Source organism: Pipra filicauda, unplaced genomic scaffold (assembly GCF_003945595.2).
Source record: "Pipra filicauda isolate LSUMZ 115617 unplaced genomic scaffold, ASM394559v2 scaffold78_size3787270_pilon, whole genome shotgun sequence".
Classification (NCBI taxonomy): Eukaryota; Metazoa; Chordata; class Aves; order Passeriformes; family Pipridae; genus Pipra; species Pipra filicauda.
Window position 1 is genome coordinate 646,973 of NW_024104964.1, and position 25,387 is coordinate 672,359.

Here is a 25,387-nt window from a genome sequence, read left to right on the forward strand (position 1 = left end):
CAGCGTGGCTCTGCTGCACACAAGAAAATCACACCACAGGCTGGAGTGAGCCAGGAAGTCTTGTCCCCAAGTGGCTTTATGCTCTTCAAAGATACCTGAAGGAGCCAGAGAAGGTGAGTGGTGTCCAGAATATGCAAATGCAGGTGTGTGACAAATGAACTAGTTGTCCATTTTTTGGTGAAATGAATAAAGCAGGTGTACCCAGACAGGCAGGGTACTGGTGAGGGACTTCCTTGGTGCCTTTGGCTGCAGGAAGCGTGTCTGCCAAACTGGGAGCCTGGTGGGCAGAGCCCAAACTCACGTTTGCCCCCAGTGCCACATTATTGCTTGTGGGCTCCTGCCCTCAGCCTGTGGTAACAGAAGATGAGTAGCTGGCAGGAAGGTAGCAAGAATGTGCTACTTAAACATAGGTTGCTAATGGCTGTGTTCCCAGTGCCCAGATGTGTGGCTGCTCTGGGATGCCGGGACCTCCCTCTCTGCTGCAGTAGACACTTCTATTATTAGCTTAGTGGCAGCTTTCCATATGCCAACACTCGTGACTGCAGGACTATTTAATTTTCACTTCTCTGAATTATTTAATTTGTCAGATGTTGGCTGCTATTCATTAAGGGCCAAATGCCAAAGTCCTTACCTAGATTTTTTACTCTGTTAGGGCTGAGGCATGAATCCTGTCTGAACAGACCATTATATCTGGGCAGGATCGGAGGCAGGATAAGGTCTTGAATCTAGAAAGTCAATCATTACTAGGCTAATCAGTAGAAAACCCTCGTCTTCAGGGATAGGTGTCTAATCTCCCTTCTTCTGGTAATTTCTGTTTGGAGAAGTGAACCATCAGTTCTGCTAAAAGCACTGCCACTCCTCTTTTGGAGCTGGACTGTGTGGATGAGGTGTGCGGTTGCTGGTGCCTGGCTGCAGGTCCTGGCCCCTCTCTGATGTGAAGAGCTGCTACTGTGAGCAAATCACCCTGTGATTCACTGCTGGGGGCCTCTCTTTAATTATTGAGTGCCAGAATAGATGTATATTGAGTTACCTTGCTGGCAAATATCATCTCCAGCATCTCGTGTAACTCTACAATATTCTTGGTTTTCCTACTTGCATAACACGGTCTTTTTCAAAGAATCTAAAATAAGTCAAAAGGTGGGTTTATATATTGCTTCTCTAGTGGTACATGTTTCCAGAGAAAAACAGGTTGTACACTGGTTTTGAGGGCAGTCTTCCCTCAGCAGCATGGATTGCTCTTCTATAAAGTCAAGTCTGCGCTTGGATGTGCAGCGGGATGAAGCAGGATATGTACGGCACGTTTTCAAACCAACCAACCAAAGAAAACCAAAACCCAACCCCCCCAAAAACTCAGAAAAGGAGAGAGCAGCCTAATTTTGCTCTCACTGCTCTGAAGTATTCCATTTGTCAGCTGTTGTTGTGGAAGACCTGGCTGACCTGTCTTAAGGGCACTGCAGCCTCTAGTTCTGGACGGTGGTGCATGACCAGAAGGTTGCCTGCATCTGTGCAGGGCCATACTGGAGTCACTGGAAGGAGCACATGGAGGTGTGGGGGAAGAGAAAACCAACATACATGCTTGTAATCTTTCCCAGCTTGCAGAGAGGCATATGGCTGCCAGAGTTCCCTCATCCCTCCTCTGTCCTGCTGTCACACACAGGCTGTGAGCAGCAGTTGAGAAATTGGCCTCAGATCCCTTGACCTTTAGTTCCCATAAAATCCTCTGGATAATGTAGTCTAGAGTGCTCACAGCCACAATACAACTTTTATATATGTTCTCTCTAAGTATAGCAAGCAAAACTTGTCATTCCTTATTTTGCAAAAGAAAAAACCTCCTGAATTTCATATAATCCTGGTGACAGTTTACAAAAGAAAGGAAAAACATTACCCAATGCCTAAATGGAAGGAAAGGCAATGCTGTGGTTAGTCGAACACTTTGTCATTCACAGGTTTCAGGGAATTTCAGGTGGCAGGCAGGAGTCATGAGCCCGAGGTCCCTCCTGTGTGACGCCCCAGGTCTGTCCCGACAGCAGCGCTGGCCGGTGCTGACAGAGTAACTTCAGCTGGGATCTGTGGTACTGCTGTGTCCCTGGCTGCTGAGAGCAGGGAAGGAGGGCTCCATCTACTGCTGTGCGGGGAGAAGGCAAAAATAACCGGGATGACATTCCTCTGCTGCACAGAAAAGCTACTGGGTACCATGAACTCCAGGTACTTTTTTTTTTTTTTTTTTATTCTCCCTGTGGCTTTCAGAGCCCTCCACATCCAATCTAGTTCCCTGCCTGGGACACTGTACAGCTCTGTAGCTGGAGACAATCCACACTTGGCCATCATGGCACAGCAGGCAGGGGGTTGGAGAAAGCAGCAGGAAAACAAAGTGACTTGTACGTGCACAGAGAGAACTGGGAGCAGAACCGGAAACGAGTCCTGATTTCCAGTCCGTTTCTCTGACAGGATGGGGTTCATGCTCCAAAACGTGTTGAATGCAGAGAGTTCTTGGAGGGCTGCTGGAGCAGGGATGAGTTCTGGATAACACATAGTTCTGTGGCTTTTTGCTTGGTTTGCTGGGTGAGATACTGTTAAATATAGCTGGTACTGCCCAGATTGAATAGCTCCTGAAGGACAATGTGTACAGTGTGAGTCTAGAAAAACAGATTTCAGGATTTAGAATATGTGGAAAAGGTGCTCATGTTCCTCTGCTGGTAGTGAGAACACATTATTCGGTGCTTGCAAGGCACATCAGAAGTGTCTGGATCCTTAGGCTTCCACAAAAAGCTTCACTGATAGTTCTGCACTGATGGCAGAAAGAGTTTGTGCTTGTGTTACTTGACTGCGAGAGCTTGTCTCGAGTTATGTGAACAGATGTTTCAGATTTGAGTTCAGTCTGGCAGAAAAGGGAGAACAGTATAGTCCCCAGCATTTCCCATCTTTTGCCTGGAAAAAAAAAAATCAGCAGTGATTTTCTTTTTTTTTTTTTTTTGCTGGATTTAACTTTACCATGAAACTGAAGTGCAAACTCCTGGAAAGGAGGAGAGATTCACTTTTATTCAGCCCACTACTTCTAGTTCACACCTGTTTGCTCAGCTGCCTCTTACTTCTCCGTGTTTTCACCTGTGGAGCTGCAGTTATCTCTGATAAACATCACAAGCCCCCCAAGTCCCCCTCTCAGAAGACATGGTCTGCTTTCCACATCTTGGTGTGTGTTACACAGCCAGGCAGCCCTTCGTGTAGCAGCTGGTGTGCTGCAGCAAGAGGAACAGCAAAAGAAACTAAAGAAGTAAAATACTTCTCCTGACACAGCTGTCAACAATTACACTGTGTGAGGCTTCACTGGCAGAGGTTAGAGAGAAGCCCAGAGAAATCTGAAACAGCTTTCAAAAGAAAGCACTGAAAATATGTGCCAGAAACCAAGGAATAGGTTGCAGATGGCAAATATACATCTCCACGAACTGTCAGGGAAGAATTTGGTTTGACAATGGCTGTGATCTACCATGTTGCTGCTGGATCAGGCTGAGAGCAGCAATGTACAGAAATAATTAAGTCAGATAAGCGGGCCCCATACAGATTTTTTTTTTGAGAGTTCACCCATATATTCAGTGGACAGATCCCACAGACTGCTGGGAGGTGGAGGACCCTCCACCCTTGCTGACATTGCTGTGTTGTGATGCTGACAATAGGCTGGCATCCTGTTGTCAGTAAACCCTAGGGACCTGTTTTAAGGCAGAAGATGTTGTTGTCGCTCCCAGTCTGGGACAGGGCAGCAAAATGGTCTGTTGAGGTTGGAGAGCAGTGAATGGTGACAGTGGAATGAATGACATGTTGAAAAGTGCCCTTGGCATGTCCCTGCAGAGCTGGAGAAGATCAGATCTGCTGTGAGCAGTTAATGAAGAGATAAAAAGCGAGGGGAGTGCTTGCACCCAGTACTGGGAGCGTGCGGGGCGCTGGGCGCTGGGGCACAGGCTGGCCCACCCCATCGCTGGGGGAATGAATCCTCTTGGTTGGGGTTTAGCCAGTGACCCTGGTGGCTGAGCTGCTGGCTGAACGTGGCCATGAACAGCTTCTCTGAGGCCATGAAATCTCTGGAACTGGAGGAAGCAGAGCTGAACATCTGCGTGTGCTCCCCGGGACTACTGCAGCCAGTGTGGCAGAGCTGTCCCCATCCTCAGGCCAACCTGGCCTCAGCTGGGAGCTCTCTCGGCAGTGAAGGAGCACAGGAGTCAGTTGATTGTAGGCCTTCGTTTATGTGGCATCAGGGTCGTGCTGTAGGCAGTCTGTGGAAGTTTGCTGTTGTTGCAGCAGTGTTTGTGTCTTAGTCCCTCAGCTTCCCAGGGCTTTCAGCACTGTGCAATGTGAGGAGTAGCTTGCCTTTTCCTTGGTCACCCCTTTCTTTCACAAAGCATCTGCTGGATTCTCCCAAATTAATAATTTATTCAACTCTCTCACACTGCAGCCTAAACCTTGCCCATGGTGATGCAGCCCACTAACAACAGCAGGTTTGAATAAGGCTGAAAGTTCCCCAGGTGCTGGGAGAAGATTCTGGAATTGTCCCCATTGCTGTGCCTGGGGGAGAGCTCGAGGGTGGTAGGAGATGGGGATCCATGGGGCGCAGTGAGCACGTATGAAGTCGCATCTGAAATAGCTGAACTGTAATGTTTTCTCTTGAAAGAAGTGCTGAGAGAGGCCACAGATGCTTCCTTTCTGTGACTCAGAAACTTGCAAATCTTCTTTGATTCACACCTTATAAGTAAAATTAGCCTGTGCCTCACTGTTGCCAAACATTTTCAAAGCAAAGATACTTGTACAAAGGAATTCAGCAACAGAAGTGGAATTTGCTCGTGGATCAGATTACTGTTATTTCTGACTGGGAGCAGCACCAGAAATACTTGCAAGGATTTCCACTTTGCTTTTGGAAAGGTGTGCATATTGTTGCCAGAAAAGTAGCTATTTGGGAGGATAATTCACATATGTTAGGGGACAGGGAGAGGGATGAGCCCCATGAGGCCGCTGCAGTCATGAGTACAAGTGTTCAACTTCACACTGTCACTTTGGAACAGGGATCTTCAGCTGTTGCTGTCAGGAATGTTGTGACATGAGCTGCAATTGCTGCTGCTCAGATGATGTTTTTAGTCCAAGGTCTGAGCTTTCACTCAGTGTGGTTCTTGATGCTGCTTGTCCCAGGATCTTGGCATCCCACAGAGCTGTCGGACATCTTCCTGCACGTGGGGACTCTGCAGACAGGACTTAATGAAAGGAAGGATTTTCTTGGCATTTAAATTTGTCACATCATTTGTCACAATCATTTGTCACACTGTTGACTGCGATGTTACCTTGAAACATGAACTTACCATCAGTTGGGAGCGTTGGCCAAAAAAATCTAGTATTTAAAATCCATGCTGGTCAGGGTCTATATTTTGCAGACAGCTGCAAGCAAGGCCTCAGTCCCCATGATGATATTCTCCTTGAGGATGGAGCTTGATCCATCCATGGAGCTGGGCTTGAAGGCCAGTGGACCCAGGCAGCCCTCAGAGGGGGGTTCCAGGCCCCCAAGCCTGTCTGCCCACTGGCAGCAACAGCAGAATGTCACAGTCCCCTCTGAATGCCAGGATGGAGCAGATGTCCCCAGCATTGTCAGCTGCCTGGGGTAGGCAACGACAGCCGTGACCCGTGGGCTTGGAATTCAGAAACCTGATTGCTCGTAGTCTACAGGGGGGAGTTTTAGAATAAAACCACAGGGCTCTGATCGTACCCCGAAACGGTGGTATAAATGGTGGAAGGGACAGATGTCTGTAGTATACTATAGAGGTATGGAATGTGTGTAGTATAATACGTATAATACACATTTCTATTCCTGGTAAACTGATAGTTTAAAGCAAATGAGTAAAAAAGGATTTTACTTAAGAAAAAGTTAGGCATGTTACATTGGAAATAGGACTGGTTATATTACTTTACCCCAAAATAATATCCTTGATATCTCTGGGTGTGAAGTGAAATCTTGCTAAGCAATGACGCATTTTTGTGTTCATCCTGGCCATGTTTGTTCCTTCTGCTGAATGGACTGTGCACAGAGAAGCGTCTCCAAAGAGTGAATTTTTTGGCCCTTTGGAAATGTATGAACGGGACAGCACCATATGGACTTGGCATGCCCCAGGGATGGCTGTGGGAGCCTGGGAACATTCCGTGCCTGCAGCAAGTGTGGGAAGAAGGAAGGAGGAGAGCGGAGCGAGAGGCTGCAGGGAGCTGTGTGGGGATGGCACTGAGCAACACAGCTGCACTGGCAGGGCCCAGCCATGACCAGGTCTCCATCACAGCTGAGGTGAGAAACAGGCCTTGTACCATGCCCCTTCCTGCCTCATGGGTCACAGCAGAATTGGGAGATTCCTGTGAAGGGCCACGGGCAACGTCTGGAGCAGAGGCTGCAGATAAAATTGCTGTCCAGAGCAAAAACAAGGCAAGTGCTGAAGGAAGGGATGGAAGAGAGGCTGGCTTTGTAAGCTCAGTGCTGTCAGCAATCAGAGGCTTCAGTTGTGTGTAGAGGTGGGAGCATACCATGGCTTTTCAAAATGTACCACCATGAGGCGATGTATTTATGGCTCAGAAACTCCAAATGTTGTACTGAACAATGAATTAAAGATGAAACCGTAGAGCTCTTGCACAAACTGCAGGTTAGCATAGGGCAGGTGAGCACAGAGCAGGTGTGCTCATCACAGGCAGACAGGCACACACCGAATACGTGCATAGAGAGCCTGCAAGAGGTGCACGCAGCCATATCCTGCACAGCAAGTCTGCAGCATATTTCTCTGAGGCAGAGGCAGAGCAATTGTTGCTTCATTGCCCTGACTTGCAGCTGTAATGGCACCACGTTGGGTCTCTCATTCTGGATCTTAGAGAAAAACACCCTCAACTTGTAAATAACGCATACAGTTAAATAGGGTTTGTTTTCTGCTGCCCCAAGTGTGTGGTGCATCTCACGGAGGTCAAGGGAAAGGTTCACATGACTTTGAGCAGGTGTTGTTGCCCACCTTATGTTCTGATTCACTTGCAAGATGTGCTCATTAGAGGCTGGGCTTGTGTCCCACTCTGGCAGCCTGAGCTGGTGTTGAGCATTTGATGCTTTCACTCCCTGACTTGTTAACATAGGCATCTCCTTCTGCTCAGAACAGCAGCAGCACCAGCCTGACATCACCGGCAGAGGTACCTGCACAAAGGACCAGGTAATGCCACGCCACTGCCCCTCATGGTTTCTGAAGAGCTGTGTCTTGTGTTCATGCACTGGTGATGGTTAGTGATGGTTCCTGTGCCCTGGCATTGAATATCACATCCCATTTTTGTGAAATGATGCTGATTTGCAGGCACAAGATCTCTTCAGATCTGTGCCTACCCCAGTAACCGCTGTGAACAGCACAAGCCCTGGCAGAGGTGCCAGAATCCCTCTGTTTGTGAGGTATGCCAAGCTAGCAGGGCTCCTGCTTGTGGAGCAGGAAGAAGCATGAATGGGAGTGGATTGTAGAATTGTTTCAGTCAAGAAAATTCAGGGATGTTAATTGCTGAACTGTCATCAATTTCAGTGACTGCAGAGCACAATTAGCCTCTAATTTTAGTTTCATGCTAATGCCATTGTCAGTTCTCTCTGTGCAGCAGGTGATGTGGTTTTAGATGTGTCTCTGCAACTGCTTTGTGCAGGGAGTTGGTTCCTAGAACCTGACACCCAGCAGGGGAATCAGGCCAGTGTTTGGAAATGCTTTGAAAGGCCCTGGGGTTTTTATATGATTTGTTTTACTGCTGTCCCACTGCTGTCACTCCATGACCCACACAGGCACCAGCACAGTTTTCCCTGAGCTGATGCCCCACTTGGCAAAAGATAAAGCTCAGCACAGTCCTGTTGGGGAAGTGGGAGCTGCTCATGGCAGGGTGCCGTAGCCATGGGCCGCTCCAGTCCCATACCTGTGAGCAGCGAGGAAGGACTGGGGTGTCCCTCAGGCAGTGGCCTCCTGTGGCTCTCTGCTGTGTGTCCCTGGGACATGCCAGGAAGGAGGGGCAGCTCTGTCCCACTGCTGCTGGCATGGTCCCAGTGCAGCTGGCTGCTCTCCTGGCTGTGCCGTGCTGTGCTCCAGGCCCAGCCTGCCCAGAGCCACCGGCACTGCCGAGGGCAGGAATTCCCACTGCCACTATTTTGTGCATCCTTCTGCTCACAGGTGTCCCCGTGTTATCCCTCATGGATCTTGAACTGGTGTAAAAGTGGTGCCTAGTGGGGTAGCTTGGGCCCTCTGGAAACACCTGGGCACAGTTGAGTTTGGAGCACAGTGGGGAGGTTGGTTCTTTTCTGGAAGATACCAAACACGTAGATGGGAGCATGTGGGAGTTGAATTCCTGCCAGGAGCTCAGCACCTCCATCCATCGGACTTATGGAGTGGAAAAAATGTCCATAGAACATAGAAGTTTATTTAAACATGTATTTGATGTTAGTGAGTGGACCCACAGCAGAGGTTTTTCTGACTTTGAAGCCGGTTGCTGGCATAGAGCAGCTGAGCTTTATTTGCAGATAATTGTTCTCCAGTGCATTTGAAGGTGGGAACATAGTGACATGTTAGCTGTTGACATGGTCTGGGCTTCCCTGTTGCACTCTCAGCCATCCTGGAGGATGCACAGAGGCTAGAGGATGACAGGAATGCCATAACAGGTTTTCCACAAAGACAACAGAACTTTGTGAAGCTTCAGAGACCTCCACTGGCTCATGCTGCTTCTGAGACGTCCAAGACGATGGTCACTTATAAGTCCTTACAGCTCCTTATTGAAAGTCTGAAGGCTTTGTTTTCCAACAGAAAAACCTTTTCTGGCATTATTTGTGCTGGAGTGACCTTCAAACTGCTGCTAAAAATTGACAACAGAGTAGATATGACAGCCCTGTCAAGGAATGGATAATCTCCCATGTTTAAATACACTTTCTATTTATGTTGGCCAGGTACAGACTTCTCAGGATTTTGCCTGCTATCCCAGACTAACACTTCAGAAGTGCCACCAAGGAAACTTCTCTGCAAATCTCTTTCTATTTCAAAACTTCTTAACTGAATAATGTGAGTGGCCAGATACATTCCTGCCTGTTGAAGCTCACAATAGAAGAATGTTCAAAAGGAAAAGGAAAATATTTGGAAAGTATTTTTTTTACTATCACACAGACCTGGAAATTGTATCAGCTGAGGAGATACACCAGTTGTTCCTTCAGCTACATTTTTTGTGGTTAGTTTATTTTTCATGTTTATCAGAATGTTTCAGTTCATACCTGAGGCACCTCAATCTCTGCAAGTGTTGGGTTCCCCCAGGAGGGGCCAGAGGCTCTGTGTGCCCCCAGATTGGCCAGCAGACATCTGCCTTGTGTTAGGGGAAACATGATCTTCCTGCCAGCTCGGACCCACGGGTGGGGATGGGAACACTGTGAAAACCTCTGCTTAAACACACACAGAACCCAGTGTTTCAGCATAAATACGCAAAATATACAAAGAAATAAGTTGCCTCCATTTTATCAGCAAAAAAGATGAGCATTTTTCAGGAAAAAAATGATGTTGTTCCACACCCTTTTGTAGAAGCTGCTGGGGATGCTGGATTGGTCTCTATCCATGGGGTCCAGGCCACAAAGGGATGGTGGGGACTGCCTTGGCTTTACCATCTGACTCCAGATCTGGCTTCTGGATTTTTCTGCCAGTGCCATCACCAGGGCCTAGCTGGAGTTAATTGAATTAAATGGGACACTTGCCAGGGACACCAGTTATCTCTTGCAGTCATTAGCACAAGAAGGGTGTAAGGATTAGCTCTTGTTTGCTGTCTCAGGTGTTAGTGGCAATATACCAGCTGACAAGTTAAGGTCTTGTCAGCAGCAGCACGTTCTGGAAGAGGCAGGAGCTTCTCTGGCTGATAACACACATATCAGTGTTTAAAAACGCAAGTATTCCTCACTTCAAATAGTTTAATGAGTTTCATTTCTTCTCTCTTTTCAGCTGGCAACCTGCCCTGCAATTTCCAGGGACAGCAAACCTGTGAGACAGATGCACTCACTGTGTGACTGAGGATGCTCTCCAGCCCTGCTGTGCCAGCCCTGCTGTGCCAGCCCTGCTGTGCCAGCCCTGGGAGCGGGGCCGTGTGTGGGGTGAGTGATGCGGGGGAGTCACATGAACTCTGCAGTGGGAGAGGGAGGAGCTGGACTTTTGGATTCTGAAGGATATTGCTCTGATAAATAATGAACAGATTTAGCTACTGTAGGAAAGTGTGGGGATTTGTGGTTTGCTATTTTGGATGAGAAGTCCTGGTCTTGAAGGTCTGTACGATTACTGAGGAAGCAATGGGCATGTGCCCGTGTCGCACCCACAGCAGTGCCCATGTCCTGTCTGCAGTGGTGCCCATGCCCATATCCCATCTGTGGCAGTGCCCACATCCCATGTCCCACTCGAAGCAGGTGCCTGCTCTTGGTGGGCCACATGAAGTGCTGTTGCTTTCTGGGACTGGGGAGCAGTAATGAACAAATAGAACTGATGAGGAAGTGCTGGGGAGCACTAATGAACGAGAGGTCCTGCCAGAGCCAGAGGAACTGTGGCTGATCTGGACTGGACTGGGTCCACAGTGGGTGAGAACAGCTGGAGCAGTTCCACAGCAAAGCTCAATCTTCTGGCTTTTTGGCTTCTTCATGGATTCATTCTCCCATGACCCACTTGTTATGAGCAGGCTCTGTGGTGACCCCTCCAGACTCTGAGTACTGGGAAAGGCCCTTTGCTTGGGACAGTAATTTTAAATTCTCTTTGAGGGGCCTTAAAAAGTGCTGAACTTTCAAATTAAATTCTTGTGATTGAATATTTATTGTTGAACTCAGCATGAAATGTAGAACAAAGCCTAAATCTAGGAGGGATGCTCTGGACCTTGGCGCAAATGCTGACAGCATTTTTAATATGTACTGTATTTTAGTGGTGAATGCTTAAAATTATTCTGGTGTTTTGTGTCCTCAGCTGTTTCTCTCTCTACTGTGGTTAGCCTTAGAGTCTGCACTGGAATGAGTAACACATTAGTACAGGGATTTTGTGGCAGTGCCGTGGAGTCAGAGCCCCGTTACGGCCCTGTCGTACGTCAGAAGAACGGCTGACGAGTTCCTTGGTGCTCACACGACTATAACAGGGTCGACTGTCGCCTGGGTGGAGCCTGCCTGTCCAGGATCACCAATCTGAGCCTATTCTGTCATTGGAAAATTGTTCATTCTCATGGATACGTCAGAATTAATGTTGTGTGGCGGTGGGAGTGCGGTTCAGTGCAGGGTCAGCGCGGTGCTGACGGGCAGTCTGGGGCTGCCAGCCATGACCTTGGCCCAGCCTGCTGGGGCCAGTGCCAGTGCCGAGGCACAGCTGTTAATAGCTCCTATACTCTGCAGTAGTATCAAGCAATATCAATATTCAGGACTTGGGCAAATCCAAAACCCCACAAAATGCCTTTTGTATTGTTTGACAAAATCACATTAGTGTTTCTTTCATGTAAAATATCCACAGGGTTTTGCTGCTTCCAAAGACAAATGCATTCCAAGTGGTAACTGCAGTAACTAGTAAAGAGAATTATAACTGCTGCTGACAGAAAAAACGCTGTAATGATATAATACAAGAAATAGCCTTCATTAGTGTCAAAATGAGGCAGATGTGAAACATTATGCTGATATTTCCTCAGGGGTAGCGCTTAAGTAGTTCTTTGCTTGCAGAAAGGTATCACAAAAGGTTTGGATCAGAGTAAGTCAGCCGGAGTTTATCAGAGTCGAGAAATACGGCACAGAGAGAGCCTTAAAAGGTGCTCTTTGTCCCCGGGCCCTTCAGTGTCCTGAGGGGACGCTGAAACATGAGCTGCTGGTACTAAGGGAAAAGCAAGAATGTTCAGCTGGGGGTGTTAGAGGAGAGGCACATACCCCACCACCCCTGTATGATGGGCACAGCCAGAGGCTCCGGGTTTTGCAGTGCAAGAGGATGTCAAGGCACTTCCCATACTTGTACAGAAGTATCCCGTAAAGGGGCTCTGTTCCCAGCTGCAGTGCCTGCTTTGCCTGGGGAGCACAGCTCAGAGGTGGTTCCTTATGCTGTCACACTGAGCTGCTCATGTTGGTGGATTCTTTTCTAAGAGGAGGTGTCAGATTGTCTAGCCAGCTGAAGGAATCCAGTTGGCAGGAGAGTGACTTAATAAGTCACTGAGAATTTTAAAAACACTGTGGTTCTTTGTTTAACAGCCAGATTCTACAAAATTAGCGCCAGCTCTGAGATGATTTCTCTCATCACCCTCCCTGTTGTGTCCCCTGCTGTCCTGCGTGTCTCTGCCTGCCCTCACTACCTTGTGTTGTCTGGTACAGATGGGTGCTGGGGTCACTCTGCCCATCCCCTGCAGGGATCATGCCAAGGTCCCTGTGTGCCCATGAGAGCCCAAGACCAGGTGGCTGAGGAGGATGAGCATCCTGGTGCCTGGTGCTCCTGCCCACTGTGTGTGCTCCTGCAGGGACTCCCTTCTTCTGGGAGGGAGAGTCTGAAATAACCCCCTGTGGGAATGTGGGACTTGTGTGGGCAGGTGGCAGAGGTCTGTCTGCTTATGGACACGGCCGGGCAGGGAGAGCCCACATCCCCCCCAGCGCCCTGCAGACCTTACCCAGGGCAGTTTTGGAAAGGGATGAGTTCAGCCACCAGGAAACAAGGAGCTTTGGCCACTTGTCACTGTCACACTCAACCACTGGGGACTTCTAAGTCCAGTGGGAGTTTAAAACACTCAGAACCTGCAAACACCTTTGCAAGGAAAGAGGAACTCTCTGTGCTATAGCCCTAAACCTGCTCCACAGCTGCTCCTTGCTCCCAGGAAAGTGCCTTTTCCTTGATTTTTTTTTTTTTTCTAGTCTCTTTTTTTCCTTTTCCTCTCTGTTGAGATGGATGAGGACAGGAGCTGACTGCCTGTACTGCTGCCTGTCCCTGGTAGGGGTAGGGCGACTCTTCCACTGCTCAGAGGTGCTGCTGAACCTTTTCTCTCTGCCTTTGCAGGGTGCTGTTCCCCTGTGCACTGACCAGGGCTGAGTTTGGGCATTTCACATCCCCCCCAGCCCTGAAGTGTTTTTCCAAAGATATTTCTTCCCTTCTCTTCACCTGTGCTCCTCTTCATACCTTTCCAGCTTTAAGAAAAGCATCCCTAATGGTTAGTGGGCACGTTTCCCTCCATAGTGGGGAACATCACTTTGATCTGTGTTAGCGACACCACAGGGTTTGCTCCCAGCATGTCCTGGAAGGAGAGGGCTCCGAGTCAGCCCCAGATCTCCCAGCAATCTCCCTCCACTGGCTTTCCTCCCCGTGGTGTGTGTCAGACACCAGTGGGGCAACACCATTCCAGGAGGGACCCTCTCATGGCCGGCGGCTCCCGAAGCCCTCGGGGCCGAGCTGCCCACAAGGTGCTGTTGGAGGAGTGTCCCGGGGGTGCTCTGGGGAAGGTGGGGAGCCCCCCTGCTCCCTGGGAGGTGAGGTGGCTCCATGGTACCACGAGGACAGCTCTGTCCGAGTCTGGCAGCGGGGCTGCTGTGGTTTGGCTCTGTCATCCACAAACCCGTTGCTTTCTTTTTCAAATGTACCTTCCTAACCTCAAGCAAACACAGATGTGACTGAAATTCTAGGCAAAGTGCACTACAAATGTTACCCCTTCCCTTCTTTTCTACCTTCTTCCATTTGATTTATTATTTCCTTTCCCTTTCAGGTCTGCTGTTTTCTAGTTGGAGTTATTTTTATAGCCTGTATTATAAGGAAACCCACACGTGAGGAAAGGAAGAAGGAATTAAATGGAAAACAAACCACAGGCCCAGCCATTAATCCTTCTGGGGAAAGCAGGGCCTGGGCTGCATTCTTCAGCGTCCAACCCACTGTGGGACACACCAGGTGAAAGTTGTCAACAGGTACTGAAACAAAGAGGGAGTGAAGATTAAATGGGGATTTGATGGGCTCAATATAGACAATTCTACCCCTCTGCAGTGACTTCCAGAAATGGGGGGGGATTCTGCAGCCAGTGTGATTTGGCCAATACCCAAAATATAACACAGAGATTTGACAGTAGGGATTGCAGATAGAAAATGTAGCATTCTCTGGCACAGCTGTCATATTATACTAAGCCCGTTACTTCCCTTTAATCCTAATTAATACTCTCTCTTTCCAGTCTGAGCTGAGTCTCTGGTCAGCCATCGTTCTGGGGGATCTGCTGCTGCTCTCCCACTGGAGCCTGTTCCTTTGTGCTCTTTCCATGCAGAGCAGCCAAAATCATGAATTAAACATTGCTGATATTAAAGAGGACTCCTGGCATCTGCCCCAAATGGAGAAATCAACGTGTCATTCATTAAAGATATCCACACTTGTACAGGGAACACATGTTTGCCAGATGGTGCCAGTTCAGGATTCCCAGAGGGAGCGGGAGAGGTCCATCCCTGCTGAATGCCAGAGCCACCCCAGTCCCAGGGTCCCCCAAGGGTTTTCACTCCTCTCCCTGCAGCCTGGCAGAGATGCCCCTGGGCCTCTCCCAGCTGAGGCTGTGTTGTGACCCCAGACTGCCAAGGAAAGTACAAAATTGATGTATCTTGGGGGAGGGAGGGAGGGGTGTGGGCTGAGATCTGGTGTCTCAAGACCATTCTTTAGACAGTGCTGATCCAGACTGTCTTATTCCCAGCATTTTTCAAATTGTGTTATTTCCTACAGTTTGCAACTACACACAGTAGTCAGAGGTTATGACACGTAGCTGACTTTAAAGGACACTGTAACAAGTGCTATGTACATATTCTATAAATGTTGTTATACCCTGTATTTTATAGCTTTAGACTGCAATAAATGGGGACAAACTATGTGCTTGTAGTGTGAGTGGAATGGTTTGGTCTGTGTTTTTTTCTAATTATAGAATTTCATATTTATTCAAAGTAGATCTCCGCATGCAGGTTATGAAGTATTTCCTTCCAAACACAAGATACTTGCAGTTCGAGTGGATCTTGACTTGCATCAAGGAATCAAAGCAGGCACAAGGAGAAGCAAGTACAATATGTCAGACAGTGGGTCTTTAACTGTGCAGAAAGGAGCAGCACATCAGAAAGTGTCATTATTTCTGTTCCTCACTGCTGGGCACAGTGAGCCCGGAGCAGGGAGTGGGGCTGTGTGGGGCTGGGGAGCTCCAAGGCAGCACAGCAGGTTGGTGCGAGGCTCGTGTGCTGCTGTGCTGGAGGAGTGGTGGGAGGATGAGGGGGCCACATCCCAGAGCCCCCCTGGGGATGGAGCCCGCAGGGATTTGTGTCCAGCAGGGCAGGGCACCGTGGGATGCCCCACTGAGCTCTTGGTGGGCAGTGCTGGCACCAGGCACAGCGCTGGGCTCTGCTGAGGGTGCAGCTCTGGGGATTGGCACAGATGCACCAGCATTGCACAACAATCTCTTTCTCAAATAGATCTGTCACTTTTTATATTTTCCTTAATTAAAATCCCAGCTGCTCGTGTCCCCTTACGCACCACTCTGCACGTGTGTCTGACCACAGCCCTGTCAGTTCTGTGCCGTGGCTGTGGCGCAGCCCTGGGATGCTCACGCAGCCTCAGAACAGAACCCTGTGCAGGCAAACTTGAAAGAAGCTGGGGAGTGTCTGGAGCAGCAGTAAGGAATCTGGGATTGGGAACTCACCACACTGTTATTGACTGGTCTCCATTCCCAAGAGGACAAACCGGGGCCTTGTTTGCCAGGTTTGCATTTGAAAAAAGCCTTTGCTTTAATTAACAGACAGCCTAAGTGGCATTGTTCTGTTCTCCATTCTGGGTTGTTTTTCAGAAAACAAGAATAGTTTCTGAAATTTAAAAATCTCCTAAAATAGAAATTTTATCTGGAGAAGTCCCTCTGTGATTCCGTTCCTAGTATAAACCAAATTTATTTACTTCTCTAGTTGAAATTGCATTATTAAAGAAGAACATAAAGTTTATTTAATATTGTTTGATGTTCTTTGTTTAGTTTTGAATGAAAGTTGGGATTATACGACCATCTTGTGGCTGTAACACTTGTCAGTTCATTTAAATTAATATTTTAGTTTCTTGTTTATTATCACAAAGTTTATTGTTTTGTTAGAAGTAATACCCAAATTTATGATGCTAGAAAGGGAAAACTGCAGCTCATCTGGAACACTTGGCATTGGAGAAACACACCGGGAGCAACCACAGACAGGCAAGTTCAGCACTCCAGTGGTCTGTCTGTGTGTCTGTCTGTGTGTCTGTCTGTGTGTCTGTCTGTGTGTCTCATGATTTTCAAGTTGTTTTTCATATCCTGATGCAAGTGAAAAGTCAGGGTTTTTTTTTTTTTGGAAAAGTGCATATTTTGGAAACCTCAGCTGTTCCCAGGCCAAGGGTGAGCAGTACAAACCTTGCACAAGCAGGTGACATGGAGGTGGGTGTCTTGGAAAGAAAACATGGAAGGAATCATGCAGAGATTTGGGGTGGGTGATCCATGGGGACGGGGAGTTGGAGGCTCGTACAAAGCCACTTTATTCTTTGCCCAGAGCCAGTGGGCTTCAGTTCATGGAGAAAGTAGCTGGAAAAATTACACAGAAATATTTGACCTTCCTAAAGGCCTCTAAGACACAATTACCTGATGTTCACTGAAGTGGTTCACATGGTTCCCACTCTAAATGATTTTCTAGGTTCACCCATGTGTGAAAAAGGGTCTGATTATATGGAGGAGGGCAATGGAGGAAAGAACTGTGAGAAGGAGAGAATTATGCCAGGGAATTTTACTGATTGTGTTTGCTTCAAGGGAAGGAAAGGGCAAATAGATACAGCCAACTCAAAGTAGCTGACTTTCTTTTGACTTTGAATTTCAAAAGAAAGAAACATAAGAGAGCTCTGAGGTGTTGACAGCACTCAACAGAAGCTGTTCCATGGAGTTAGGTAGGAAATGTAGCATCCAACATAGTTTGCTTTCTTAGACAGATGACAAATTCTTTTTTCCCCCCTGTACAACAAAACTGTAACAAACCCCATTTGTCCCAGTGCCTTTCCTTTCCTTCTGCCCTGTGTTGCCAGGCACAGGACATCCCTTGCCTGTGCAGCCAGCAGTGCTCACGCCGGGGGCTGGCCATGCCCTGCTGCGGAGCTTCAGCTCAACCCTGACCAAAACAAGTGAGTTATCTGGGGCTGCATTCTTTAGTGGGCTTCAGGCAAAATATTTTTCTAAGGAAATTAATTCCATGGTTGGCACAAAAGTGCCTCTACTGTGCAGTTTTCCAGTGGCAGGTGTGCCCAGGTGCACACAGCTGTCTGGCTTCAATAGTAAATTCCTGTGTTCATCTTGGTCTACACCAGTGCCCAGAGCTCTGCCAAGCTGCCAGCAGCTTGCTGGGGCCATGGATGGGCACCCTGCAGAGACTGCACCGACGTCTCTGCCTCCCTGCTGCTTGTTGCCAGCTGATCCCAAAGGAGCTGGACCGAGGCACCGGGAGTGCGGCCGCGCGGAATTGCACTCCCCACATTCCAGGGCCGCGTGCTGAGGAACTGAACCATGGCAGAGAGACTGGAAGATTTGAGAGTTTTCTCCCAGAGCCCATGTTTAACTCTCCGTGGCCCTGTTTGGGAATGGGCTGTAGTCAGTACATGCCTTTAGCTTTAACTTGCACTTCATCAGTCTGGGAGGAAGAATGGAAGAAATGTTCTGAGAGCAAATTCTGTGTATGTCTTCTGCCACCTGCTAATGGTGCGTGTGAGCCGCTGCGTGCCAGGAGCCGATGGCAAAGATAATATCATTGCTGGGGAGAAAATTGCACTGTGCTGAAAATGAGACGTGTGTTCCAGATGACCCGATGGCTCAGCACCCACTGGGGCCGGGCCTGGGGCCTGGCTCTGCTCACTGACGCTCTCACAGACACATTCGGGGTGATGGAATCCCAGAAATTAAATTATTTAGGGTGGGCAGAAGGACAAAAGCTGAAGAACTTCTGCTCACATCCATCCCTGAATCAGGCTTTGCTACATCTGCCTCCAGCCTAATTACTATGGGCAAGGACAAGGGAGACTGACGGGTGGGAACAACTGTCTGTGTGCCTGGTAAAGCTGCTGGTCTGAAAACTGACATAATGGCACAGCAGACGTGGTGGCAGCTCTTTGAAAGTAAACATCCATTTACAGCAGGATCGTACAAATCTTTGAGGCATTCAGCAGCAAGGTCCCTGTGGCTTTTCACCCTTGTGTTGCCCGGAGTTATTGCTCAATGAGGGAGTTCATGGCATTTTGTGTGAACCGAGAGGTAATTGTGAGCAGCTATTTAAATAGCCCTAATTATGTTTAGAGACTGGCTTTCAGGCCAGTCCCTGAAAGCAGCTAGGATCTGTGAATGAACATATTGCCACAGGTGACCACCTGATCTATGCATATGGACCTAAAAAAAGCCACTTTGCTAAGTTTAAATAGCTCAGTAAAGCTGAGCAGACACCAGACGCCAGCACGGCCGCGCCTGCCCCGCGCACGCTGCCCAGAGCAGCATCACGGGGGGCTCTGGGGGGAGCGTGGGTCGGGCACCGTGGCACCGTGGTGACCACAGCATGGTCAGCCAGCCCATGGTGTGCTCCTGGGGGACCAGGGCCTTAAAAAATATAACCTTTAAATACCCCACAGACAGAGAAGGGTGAAGGGACCGGGGCCCCCTGAACAGGGGTTGGAGAAACCCAGAGGCTTACCTTGCTTAATCCTTTGGCAAACATGCTCAGTGTCTGCTGAGTCCCGTGGCCAATCCAGCCTGTGTCAGCACTGCCCTGCAGCTGGCCCAGAGCTCCAGGGGATGGAGGGCACCCGCTGCCCACCCAGAGCTCCCCGGGGATGGAGGGCACCCGCTGCCCTCCTGGGGGACAGTGGGGTTCCAGCTTGGCCGCGGCCCTGTGCAGTCAGAGTTTTTGAAGGAGACAGTCCATGACAGAGAGGACAAACGTGAAACTGTTGAACATATTCAGCCCTTCAGCGTGAGGGTTGAAGAGTTCACAGTGACAGCTGAGATAAGGGCAGGCCTGGTGATGGGCCCCAAGCCCTCCCTGCTCCACTGGCCTCCTCCTCCTGCTGCAGCGAGCGCCCAGCTGCCTCAGTGACCACGTCTGGCTTCAGCGTGACTTAACTGCACACAATTATTATATCTTATGACATGGAAATGGGTCAGAAATAAACTCTGTGCCTTTCTGTATTAACCTGGTGGTTCTCTGAACAGCAAGAAAAAAATTCCTTAATATACATGGTGGTCAGTCATGTTTCTTTCTCTTCCTTCTCTTTTGATCACTGATTGCTTTTGGCACTCCTCGTTCCTGGCCACAGGAGGAGGTGAGCACTGAGGGCACCTAGTCCTGCTGGTAGTGCAGGAGACGCTGATGGGGAGGTGCCACCTCCACTGCAGCTCCTCTGGGCAGGTGAGGGGCTCCTGGCACTGCCCTGTTCAGGACAGGCTCACCTGTGCACAGCTCCCACCCATTCTGGGTGGCACCAGCTGCCATCACCCCGGGTCTCTAGAACCCCCTGCTCCAGCAGGTGCCAGCTCCTGCAGGGTGTCTCCATGCCAAAGGTCCTCCTAACCCACCCCAGTGTTTCACTGCATTGTTCCCTCAGTATCATGGTGGTGGTGTCTGGATTTTGGCTCACTCTGGGAGCAGTAGAGTGATGGGGAACATATCTGAGTGGCAACTCTAGGAGCTGTCAGCACAGTGAGGTTAAGGGCATTTTCCAAGGAAAAGGCTCTCCGGAGGAGGATTGCTGTCAATGCTTGTACTGCCATAAGCAACACCTCCAGGCACCATAGGCAAACCTTTTGGTAGCAAAGTTTTAAAGAGATTTTAAAGGAGATTTCACAGAATTGTTGTAGGGGGATTATGGAATTACAATTAGGATAACTTAAAAAAAAATACAGATGGAAGGGAAAAACATTATATCCATTCAAATAATAATAAGGTGGGAATGAGAATAGAGGCCAGTTTTAGAGAGATGAGTAACATGTACCAGAGAAATTGTCGTAAGTCCTCTGGACAATCAGGGTTTGTTGGAGTGTTCAGTCGTGGCAGCCCCTGCCGTGGGCTATGGCAGCAGACCGGGCTGGTTCCAGGGGCTTGGGGAGCTGTGCTGGTCTGTGTCACACAGGTGCCACTCGTGGCTCAGAGGCTTTCAGAGGCTTTTTAGTTGCTGCTTACAGATTGAAGGAAAACCAGCATCACCTCAGGCTATAGGGAGAAAAATTCCATTGAACCACATTTCCTCTTTGCTAGACGAACCCAAGATGACTCGCTCCAAAATGTGAGGGTTCTCCTGACACCTTCCAAACAATCACTGCATTTCATGCCTGAATGCCAATCAGCAAATTTCCAGTACAATATGTAAACAAATACAAATCAAAATGTCTGCTGTTTCCTTTGCACTCCCCAGAGGCACTGGACAGAGCCCTGTGTACGGGAGGACAGTCCCAGGGGACTGTCACAGCTGAGACCGATGGGTTGGACAGAGCTGAGGGACACAGCACACCTGAACACAGTGACACCTGTGAAGGTGCAGGCAGGAGCCCTTCGTGCTCAGGCAGTCACTGCCCAAACAAGGACACTGAGCAGCAGGACTGTCCTGATGCTGTTCCCGAGACCAGAGCTAGTCAGAGGTAGCACATGGCACGGATCTGTCTCGTGCCTGTTTACACAGGCTATCAAACCATGAGCATCCAGGATCCCTCGGAGCAGCGGCTCTAAATATCCACAACAAACAGCACATCCCTCTCTCACAGACGTGTTTTGGAACACTCATCCAGACTTTCAGCAAGAAGCGAAAATTATCAGAAAGGTGCAGCAAGCAAAATTAAAAAAAAAACGGCCAGGGTGGAAGGGCCTCAGACTACCTGAATCTCCAGCTGTGGGTCAGAGATTTGTCATGCTCTTAATAGCAATACAGTTCCAGCTACATTCCTGCAGACAGAAGGCCTGGAGACTGGATATGTTCCAATGGCTGTGTACTTACAGAGTGGGTCCTGGGGGAGCAACTGTAGAGGTGGGAAAGAGCTGGATCTCTCTAACGTGCTTCTTCCCTCTTCGTGCACAGTCTGAATCCAACCCAGAGACATTTTTTGCTGTCTGATCTTCACTGGGTCCCTACTGGAGATCAGTCTTTTATTTCTTCCCAGGCTCCTCTGTAAGAGGTGTGCAGCCAGTAACTGGGATACAGGACTGCTGCTGGCAGTCCCTGTGCTGAGGAGGTGCACGCAGAGGCCGGGCTGTTCCCAGCGACTCACGAGGGATGGTGTCCAGTGCCTCAAGAAATTTGTCACAGTGCACTTGTGTGATGAGTTGTGTGCAGGGGTGGACTGAACTGCACGCCCACAGTTCTGGTGACTACAGGCTACCTTCCATATCCCTGCCTTGCAGCTGCTGGGCCAAAGCAAGAGCAGACGGGTGGGACACACAGCAGTGTCTGAACAGCTGCCCCTGGCTGTGTGATGTAACAGCCCACACTGCATCATATATAGCTGTTCAGTTCCAGACATTAAAGACAATTTGCTGTTGCACTGCCCTGCCCTCAGCTTTGCTCAGGGCTGGCACGTTGCCTCGCAGTCAGCTCTGACTCCTGCAGCACACTGGGCAGTGCCAGTGATGGGCAGTGCCAGTGATGGGCAGTGCCAGTGGTGGTCACTGTGCCAGGCTGGCAGCTCTGCTGAGTTCAGCATTTCCCCTCCGGGGTTAGCCAAGTCCCAGAGAGCCAAGACAGGAAACAAAATGGTTACAACATCACTCATCTCAGTTTAATTTGCTGTCAGATGTAAATCAATGCCTTAATCCCCTGTGATAAAAATCTTTGTGATCTCTTCGGTGGATAAAGCTGTTTGGTCAGGCCAAGAAGCCAATTTTAAACCAGGCAGTATAATTCCTTTCTTCACCAAAGCAGGTGATTTTGTAATCACTGTCTATGCTAGATTCCACCAAGAAATTGTTATTCTAGAACATTAGCTGCAACACTAAGTTCACTTAGGACTTCACTGGAATACATGGAATTGTTGTTTTGCTTCCTTCCCACATCACAAAGTTAAGTTTCTCTGTTATGTGAACAAAAGAGATGAGAGCAGCATATTTTACAAGAATGATGAGCAAGCATCTTGAGTTAGATGAAGATGGGAAGTCTTGTGGTCAGACACCCACTTAGGAGACACAGAACTTGGGTTGTTTCCAGTACTGAACACATTTTTTATATTATCTTTGAGCCCCATCTTCCCCATTCAGGAATTTTTGAGGTTCAAGCGATTCATAGTTCCGAAACTGATTCCTCTCTTTCTCCCATAACTGTTTTGGCTAACTAGACTTGTTCTTTTGCAACAATCAGATTTAAACGTGAGCCAGCCTGGAAGAAGTAAGTAGCAGATGTACAAGCTCTCACCAAAAGAATATCTCCAAGTGCACACATTTAGAGTTCAATTCTGGTGTTACGGCACTGGCCAATGCAAGGTCAGCATCCCTCTCCTCAGCTGACACACATCTGTTCAGCTCAGAGAAGCTGGGACACAGCAGACAGTGCTGTGATGATATCCTTGCTCCCTGTGGGTTGGGATATGCAAAGCTCCTGCTCAGGAATGACTGAGTGCTCTCTTCCTGGTGTGGTACAGCAGCTTGCCAAGGACCAACCCATGGGAATAAAAGAACTTAGGAGACAAACACCTTGAGCTCCCAGACCCCTCACTTATTCCCAGGAAACGTCATTACTGACATACATAGTATTAAGAACCTCCTTTGCATTGCCCCATGCACATCTGCTGAAGGATGTGATTCAGAGATGGACAGGATGGCATTTCCTAGCTTTCATCAGCACAAATGACTGTACCAGAGCAGCCCTTTGTTTTGTAATGGCAATGATGACATTGGGCACATACCTCCCATTTCCAGTAAAGATCCCTTGTTGCATGGCCCCAGAACAGAGCACAGCCTGAAACACAGGCTTCCCTGATGTGTCCATTTCCCACCACTCTGGGCAGGGAAGGGCAGACACTTACAGTGAACCTTGATACTGCTGGGGGAGCGTGGGGGGGGGGAGATAAGCCCCCCCAAAGGCTGTTGGCACCATATATTCGATCCCTCTGCACCAGCAGACATGAGTTAGCAACAGGACACCTGAAAGAATAAGGGCCAGGGTCAGCAGATGCCCAGGGCAGCCACTAAAGCTGTCTGCTCCCAGGAGCTGAGGCTGGCTGCCATTCCTAAGAAACCAAAACTCCTGCCTGGTAGTAAACATCTTCAGTTATCACACAGAAGAAGAAAAAAATCCACACAACAATGACCTAGCCAAGTGTTCAGGATGGAAAAATCTCAAAGATCTGGATGAGATGGAATTCCTTTCTTGGTAGCATGCCTGGTCACATAGTGCTGGTCAGACGTGGGGCCAGGACCACACTGTCACCTGCTAACTGCCTGATCCCCCTCCCTCCTTTGGCTGCTGGACATGCAGGTAAAGCCTGGGTGGGACAACTGCCAGCTGTTAGGAAAGATCACTTGTGCCCACAGGTCACTTCCCTGGCGAGGAGCACCTTGTTCCCAGGGTGAAGCACTGACTGCTCTCAGGAGCATGGTACAGGCCTCCCCAGTGCCTGGCACCTCGAGGGGCTGCAAAAGCCCATGGAATAAATAGGGTGAATGGCACCAAACCTTCTGGGGGGAAGCAATTTTGGTGCAGTGTTGCCCACCCATAATTCAGAGCCACTCTTTGCAGTGAGGCCGTGCGGGCAGGCAGAGCAGGGTTCACGCCTGGAAGGTGCAGGTCCCTTTAGGTGTGCCACAGCTGAAGCCCATAACACAGGGAAAGAGAGCCTGGCAGCTCAGTCTCAGGGCTGAGCAGGCAGGGTCAGACCCTGCCACAGCTTTGACTTACAACTGGACAGACTTTTCAAGTTGCAGAACTTAAGCTTTTTGTATTTCAGTTTTACAAATGCTAGTCAGTTTTGCTACTTTTCATCTATTAAATTTCTCAGTTTCATCCATATCCCATCCAGAGTTTCATCCATTAAAGCCCTAATTTTGCTGCCTTTCCTCACTTGTAAGCTGAGGGGGTCCCCTTCAGAGAGGCTGGTTCAGAGAATGGTGGTAGTAGCTATGAGTGCCCTGTCCAGTGACATCTCAAATGAAAGACAGGATGGCTGTGCAAAGCATTATAAGGTATTTGAAAATTAAGATAATACCAAGGCAGGCCCATATCTGCTGCTAGCATGTTAGATTCAGAATTGCTGCTGCTGAGCAGCATTTTCATGCCAGGAACCTGCACCAGCTGCTACAGCTACAGATCAGTCCTTCAGCTGATCCCACAGCATGGGTTGTGGACTCCTCCAGCTCTTGGACTCCTTCACCTCTGCATCACCAAGATTTCTTCAGCACAGTCATTAACAGCTCACACATACCTGCCACACCTTGCAGCACACGCCTCTGCATTCCTCACCCTGCTCCAAGACATGCCTTCTTCATGGGCTCTGCTCTTGGAGCTCACGGTCACTGTCTGATTCACACGGGATCACAGTTGTATGAAGTGCTGGCAGGTTGTGGTCATGATGGATCTAGCCCTGTCCTTGCAAGAATAGATTCAGAGCAGATTATCCTGTCACCTAACCAGTACTTTTGGGAAATATTTTACAACTTGCATAAAGAAAAAAACTGCTGGAAATACCTGATCTGTAGTGACAACCTCTGGACCTCAGTACACACAGAACTCCAGTGGTGTCCATCACTTGTTGCACTTTCATCTGTTCTCTGACCTGTGACCAGAGCTCACAAGGTTTTTCCCAGCCTCTGCTCAGTGTAATAGCTTTTCCTGCCATGCCTCACATTTGCCAGCTCTCCAGTCTCTGAGTGCTGCTGGTATTTCCAACTGTCAGATCTGCTGGGACAGAGACAGCTCTGTCTGCAGGGATGCAGTACCTGGGAGCTCTGACAGAACAAGCTGAGGGTCCCAGCATCTGAACCTGGGGGGTGCCTGGACTCGGCAGCTGGCATCATTTGCTTCTCAAATAACATTGTCCATTAACTAAACTTACGAGCTGTTTACCTAACACGTTACCTGATAATAATTCAGATGGTTTTGTGGCCTGGAAAAAAAAGCTAGGAAGTGATATCTCGAGAAGAGTTTGTGGATTTGTATAGTAGAGGAGGTCTTCTCAGGCTCTGGGTGGAAAAATGTCTCACAATTACCTTCAGTTTCCTCCAGTCCCCTTTCTGCACATGCCTTTGCCAACAGCTTCCCTTCAGGTGCTGTGCAAAAGAGCTTCATTTAGGAGACCTGCCCAGGAAGAGAGATGGAAACACACAGGAGTCAGAGGCTGTTTAGGCAGAGAAGATCCCACTGTCATCAGAATGAAGATGTGCCTTCCCAAAGGAAGGTGGCCTGGT

The 25,387-nt window shown here is 48.9% G+C and overlaps 2 long non-coding RNA genes across 3 annotated transcripts in view; both read left to right on the forward strand.

Moving 5' to 3' along the window:
* Positions 1-10,067, forward strand: part of LOC113985550 — a 35,104-nt gene extending 25,037 nt beyond the window's left edge. For both annotated transcript variants that reach the window (XR_005566718.1, XR_003539859.2), the window contains 4 exons: positions 4-113; positions 1,947-2,205; positions 8,954-9,228; positions 9,984-10,067. This is a non-coding gene — a long non-coding RNA (uncharacterized LOC113985550). The remainder of the gene's footprint in view (positions 1-3; positions 114-1,946; positions 2,206-8,953; positions 9,229-9,983) is intronic.
* Positions 10,068-10,075: 8 nt separating this feature from the next.
* LOC113985544 lies at positions 10,076-14,854 on the forward strand. Its single transcript, XR_003539848.2, has 3 exons — positions 10,076-10,132; positions 13,726-13,921; positions 14,179-14,854. It is a non-coding gene; the product is annotated as an uncharacterized LOC113985544 (long non-coding RNA).
* The last annotated feature ends 10,533 nt before the right edge of the window (positions 14,855-25,387 follow it).